This window comes from Mesoplodon densirostris, unplaced genomic scaffold, assembly GCF_025265405.1.
Source record: "Mesoplodon densirostris isolate mMesDen1 unplaced genomic scaffold, mMesDen1 primary haplotype scaffold_44, whole genome shotgun sequence".
NCBI lineage: Eukaryota > Metazoa > Chordata > Mammalia > Artiodactyla > Ziphiidae > Mesoplodon > Mesoplodon densirostris.
The window spans coordinates 5,292,239-5,298,238 of record NW_026778198.1 but is presented as its reverse complement, the minus strand read 5'-3'; positions in this window follow the sequence as shown (position 1 = coordinate 5,298,238).

Below are 6,000 nucleotides of genomic sequence, written 5' to 3'. Positions count from 1 at the left end.
ATATTCCCTAGACTGGAAATGGCCTTGGCTCTGTAGCTCTGTTGTTTACTTGTTTTAGGGAACACAATGCACTCCTCCAGTGAGGCAGTTGGCAATTTACATCCCGCCCATCAGCATAACAAGGCTCCATGTTCTCCAGGGCCTGTCTTGCCTTTCTGGTTTTTACACATTTTGTGGATGTCCCTTTTGACCGGTGGGAAGTGATACTTCTTTGTAGTGCAGATTTGCATTGCCTGCTTGCTTGCTTGGCCAAAAAGGGCGTATGCGTTTTCTCCTGAATATATTCAGGAGAAAACGCATACGCCCTTTTTGGCCAAGTGCATCATTGTCCAAGTTGTGCCCCTCTTCCTGTGCTTTACAGGCGATTCCAAGGTACCTCTTGAAATCTGTTTCCTGCTATTTTGCCTCGCTTTCAAGTCCGCCTCGTTGACTTCCCTCAACAGATTTTTGGACGATAGTTGTCCTTTATCACTCTGCCAGTTTGTGAATTGCTGTGCCGTTGAGCTCCATTTCTCAACTCGTTTTTTGTGAGCTGAACGCAAGTCCAAAATTTTGGATCATGTCCTATACTGGTTCCCGGTGGGTGGCTGAGACTTTGGTTAATTCTTCTTCCTGCCGGGAAATTAGAGTGACATGTGCCCGTCCAAATGCCTAACAGCTACTCTCTCATGGGTTCTCCCTCTTCCCTTCCATCCTCTGCCAAATTGGGAACCTGTGCAAACCAGGAGGTTAAAGGGCCTGTCTCTCCAAGTTGGGAGATTGATAGTAAGGCAGTTGGAAAGTCAAACTGGAGCACCAGGAGAGGGACTATTCGTTGAGTTTTAGAAACCTTTCGTATTCACAGTGTGTACATTCTCTAGGTTTCCTGTACATGTTATAGCTGTAGTAATATTCCCTTCAACCTGGAGAGTTGGGACCCATGGAATGGGGGCCATGCATTATTGCTTGAAAGGGTCTGCATTTGCTCACCCAATCTCACCAATCCTCTCAGTCCCAAGTGTCCAGCCTTATGCCACATCCAGCTGTCATTGTAGATAGGGTCTTTCCAGGTTTCCTCAGACACCCTGAAGGAATTGTAAAGAATTTCCCTGTTTTTTGGTTTTGCTTTTGAAATTCCTTTTTAGAGTGGGTTTGAGCTGATTCTCGCTGCCATGTTTATGCCACTCTAGACACACTTGATTCCCTTATGGAGTCATATCAATACATAGGTTTTAAGATTCTTACTAGTCAGATATATTCCTCTGCGGGAAATATGGGGTTTTGAGTCTCTTTCACTGAGGAAGGTGTAGGTCTTGTCTATTCCAAAGTTGGTTTTTGAAACGGTCCCTGTGCTTATATCAAACTCTGGTTTTATGCATCACCCCACCTCTCCATCCCCTTTATGCAGGCATAAGAGTGTTTTCTAAATGGGAGACTATGTTCTCTTTCCTAACTCAGTTCACGTGTAGCCATGTTTACAGGATCTTCATAAGTGATATCTTATGATAAGTTTATTTTTCTGTGTGACTTATTTCACTTAGAATCATCGTACCTGAATCCACTCACTTTGCTGCTACTGGTCTTATGACATTGATTTCATGGCTGAGGGATATTCCATCGTACGTAAGTACCACAATGTTTTGAACCATATTTATATTTCCTGCGATATTTAAGGTGTACCCAAGTTGAGGTTCTTGTAGCCAGTGCAGCCCTAAATTTGGAGGTGGCTCTTTCTAATTGATTTTCAGTTTTCCCAAGGTATATTCTCTAGACTGGAAGTGGCCTTGGCTCTGTAGCTCTGTTGTTTACTTGTTTTAGGGAACACAATGCACTCCTCCAGTGAGGCAGTTGGCAATTTACATCCCGCCCATCAGCATAACAAGGCTCCCTGTTCTCCAGGGCCTGTCTTGCCTTTCTGGTTTTTACACATTTTGTGGATGTCCCTTTTGACCGGTGGGAAGTGATACTTCTTTGTAGTGCAGATTTGCATTGCCCGCTTGCTTGCTTGGCCAAAAAGGGCGTATGCGTTTTCCCCTGAATATATTCAGGAGAAAACGCATACGCCCTTTTTGGCCAAGTGCATCATTGTCCAAGTTGTGCCCCTCTTCCTGTGCTTTACAGGCGATTCCAAGGTACCTCTTGAAATCTGTTTCCTGCTATTTTGCCTCGCTTTCAAGTCCGCCTCGTTGACTTCCCTCAACAGATTTTTGGACGATAGTTGTCCTTTATCACTCTGCCAGTTTGTGAATTGCTGTGCCGTTGAGCTCCATTTCTCAACTCGTTTTTTGTGACCTGAACGCAAGTCCAAAATTTTGGATCATGTCCTATACTGGTTCCCGGTGGGTGGCTGAAACTTTGGTTAATTCTTCTTCCTGCCGGGAAATTAGAGTGACATGTGCCCGTCCAAATGCCTAACAGCTACTCTCTCATGGGTTCTCCCTCGTCCCTTCCATCCTCTGCCAAATTGGGAACCTGTGCAAACCAGGAGGTTAAAGGGCCTGTCTCTCCAAGTTGGGAGATTGATAGTAAGGCAGTTGGAAAGTCAAACTGGAGCACCAGGAGAGGGACTATTCGCTGAGTTTTAGAAACCTTTCGTATTCACAGTGTGTCCATTCTTTAGGTTTCCTGTACATGTTATAGCTGTAGTAATATTCCCTTGAACCTGGAGAGTTGGGACCCATGGAATGGGGGCCATGCATTATTGCTTGAAAGGGTCTGCATTTGCTCACCCAATCTCACCAATCCTCTCAGTCCCAAGTGTCCAGCCTTATGCCTCATCCAGCTGTCATTGTAGATAGGGTCTTTCCAGGTTTCCTCAGACACCCTGAAGGAATTGTAAAGAATTTCCCTGTTTTTTGGTTTTGCTTTGAAATTCCTTTTTATAGTGGGTTTGAGCTGATTCTCGCTGCCATGTTTATGCCACTCTAGACACACTTGATTCCCTTATGGAGTCATATTAATACATAGGTTTTAAGATTCTTACTAGTCAGATATATTCCTCTGCCGGAAATATGGGGTTTTGAGTCTCTTTCACTGAGGAAGGTGTAGGTCTTGTCTATTCCAAAGTTGGTTTTTGGAAAAGTCCCTGTGCTTATATCAAACTCTGGTTTTATGCATCACCCCACCTCTCCATCCCCTTAATGCAGGCATAAGAGTGTTTTCTAAATCTGAGACTCTGTACTCTTTCCTAACTCAGTTCACGTGTAGCCATGTTTACAGGATCTTCATAAGTGATATCTTATGATAAGTTTCTTTTTCTGTGTGACTTATTTCACTTAGAATCATCGTACCTGAATCCACTCACTTTGCTGCTACTGGTCTTATGACATTGATTTCATGGCTGAGGAATATTCCATCGTACGTAAGTACCACAATGTTTTGAACCATTTTTATATTTCCTGGGATATTTAAGGTGTACCCAAGTTGAGGTTCTTGTAGTCAGTGCAGCCCTAAATTTGGAGGTGGCTCTTTCTTATTGATTTTCAGTTTTCCCAAGGTATATTCCCTAGACTGGAAATGGCCTTGGCTCTGTAGCTCTGTTGTTTACTTGTTTTAGGGAACACAATGCACTCCTCCAGTGAGGCAGTTGGCAATTTACATCCCGCCCATCAGCATAACAAGGCTCCATGTTCTCCAGGGCCTGTCTTGCCTTTCTGGTTTTTACACATTTTGTGGATGTCCCTTTTGACCGGTGGGAAGTGATACTTCTTTGTAGTGCAGATTTGCATTGCCTGCTTGCTTGCTTGGCCAAAAAGGGCGTATGCGTTTTCTCCTGAATATATTCAGGAGAAAACGCATACGCCCTTTTTGGCCAAGTGCATCATTGTCCAAGTTGTGCCCCTCTTCCTGTGCTTTACAGGCGATTCCAAGGTACCTCTTGAAATCTGTTTCCTGCTATTTTGCCTCGCTTTCAAGTCCGCCTCGTTGACTTCCCTCAACAGATTTTTGGACGATAGTTGTCCTTTATCACTCTGCCAGTTTGTGAATTGCTGTGCCGTTGAGCTCCATTTCTCAACTCGTTTTTTGTGAGCTGAACGCAAGTCCAAAATTTTGGATCATGTCCTATACTGGTTCCCGGTGGGTGGCTGAGACTTTGGTTAATTCTTCTTCCTGCCGGGAAATTAGAGTGACATGTGCCCGTCCAAATGCCTAACAGCTACTCTCTCATGGGTTCTCCCTCTTCCCTTCCATCCTCTGCCAAATTGGGAACCTGTGCAAACCAGGAGGTTAAAGGGCCTGTCTCTCCAAGTTGGGAGATTGATAGTAAGGCAGTTGGAAAGTCAAACTGGAGCACCAGGAGAGGGACTATTCGTTGAGTTTTAGAAACCTTTCGTATTCACAGTGTGTACATTCTCTAGGTTTCCTGTACATGTTATAGCTGTAGTAATATTCCCTTCAACCTGGAGAGTTGGGACCCATGGAATGGGGGCCATGCATTATTGCTTGAAAGGGTCTGCATTTGCTCACCCAATCTCACCAATCCTCTCAGTCCCAAGTGTCCAGCCTTATGCCACATCCAGCTGTCATTGTAGATAGGGTCTTTCCAGGTTTCCTCAGACACCCTGAAGGAATTGTAAAGAATTTCCCTGTTTTTTGGTTTTGCTTTTGAAATTCCTTTTTAGAGTGGGTTTGAGCTGATTCTCGCTGCCATGTTTATGCCACTCTAGACACACTTGATTCCCTTATGGAGTCATATCAATACATAGGTTTTAAGATTCTTACTAGTCAGATATATTCCTCTGCGGGAAATATGGGGTTTTGAGTCTCTTTCACTGAGGAAGGTGTAGGTCTTGTCTATTCCAAAGTTGGTTTTTGGAACGGTCCCTGTGCTTATATCAAACTCTGGTTTTATGCATCACCCCACCTCTCCATCCCCTTTATGCAGGCATAAGAGTGTTTTCTAAATGGGAGACTATGTTCTCTTTCCTAACTCAGTTCACGTGTAGCCATGTTTACAGGATCTTCATAAGTGATATCTTATGATAAGTTTCTTTTTCTGTGTGACTTATTTCACTTAGAATCATCGTACCTGAATCCACTCACTTTGCTGCTACTGGTCTTATGACATTGATTTCATGGCTGAGGGATATTCCATCGTACGTAAGTACCACAATGTTTTGAACCATATTTATATTTCCTGCGATATTTAAGGTGTACCCAAGTTGAGGTTCTTGTAGTCAGTGCAGCCCGAAATTTGGAGGTGGCTCTTTCATATTGATTTTCAGTTTTCCCAAGGTATATTCCCTAGACTGGAAGTGGCCTTGGCTCTGTAGCTCTGTTGTTTACTTGTTTTAGGGAACACAATGCACTCCTCCAGTGAGGCAGTTGGCAATTTACATCCCGCCCATCAGCATAACAAGGCTCCCTGTTCTCCAGGGCCTGTCTTGCCTTTCTGGTTTTTACACATTTTGTGGATGTCCCTTTTGACCGGTGGGAAGTGATACTTCTTTGTAGTGCAGATTTGCATTGCCCGCTTGCTTGCTTGGCCAAAAAGGGCGTATGCGTTTTCCCCTGAATATATTCAGGAGAAAACGCATACGCCCTTTTTGGCCAAGTGCATCATTGTCCAAGTTGTGCCCCTCTTCCTGTGCTTTACAGGCGATTCCAAGGTACCTCTTGAAATCTGTTTCCTGCTATTTTGCCTCGCTTTCAAGTCCGCCTCGTTGACTTCCCTCAACAGATTTTTGGACGATAGTTGTCCTTTATCACTCTGCCAGTTTGTGAATTGCTGTGCCGTTGAGCTCCATTTCTCAACTCGTTTTTTGTGACCTGAACGCAAGTCCAAAATTTTGGATCATGTCCTATACTGGTTCCCGGTGGGTGGCTGAAACTTTGGTTAATTCTTCTTCCTGCCGGGAAATTAGAGTGACATGTGCCCGTCCAAATGCCTAACAGCTACTCTCTCATGGGTTCTCCCTCGTCCCTTCCATCCTCTGCCAAATTGGGAACCTGTGCAAACCAGGAGGTTAAAGGGCCTGTCTCTCCAAGTTGGGAGATTGATAGTAAGGCAGTTGGAAAGTC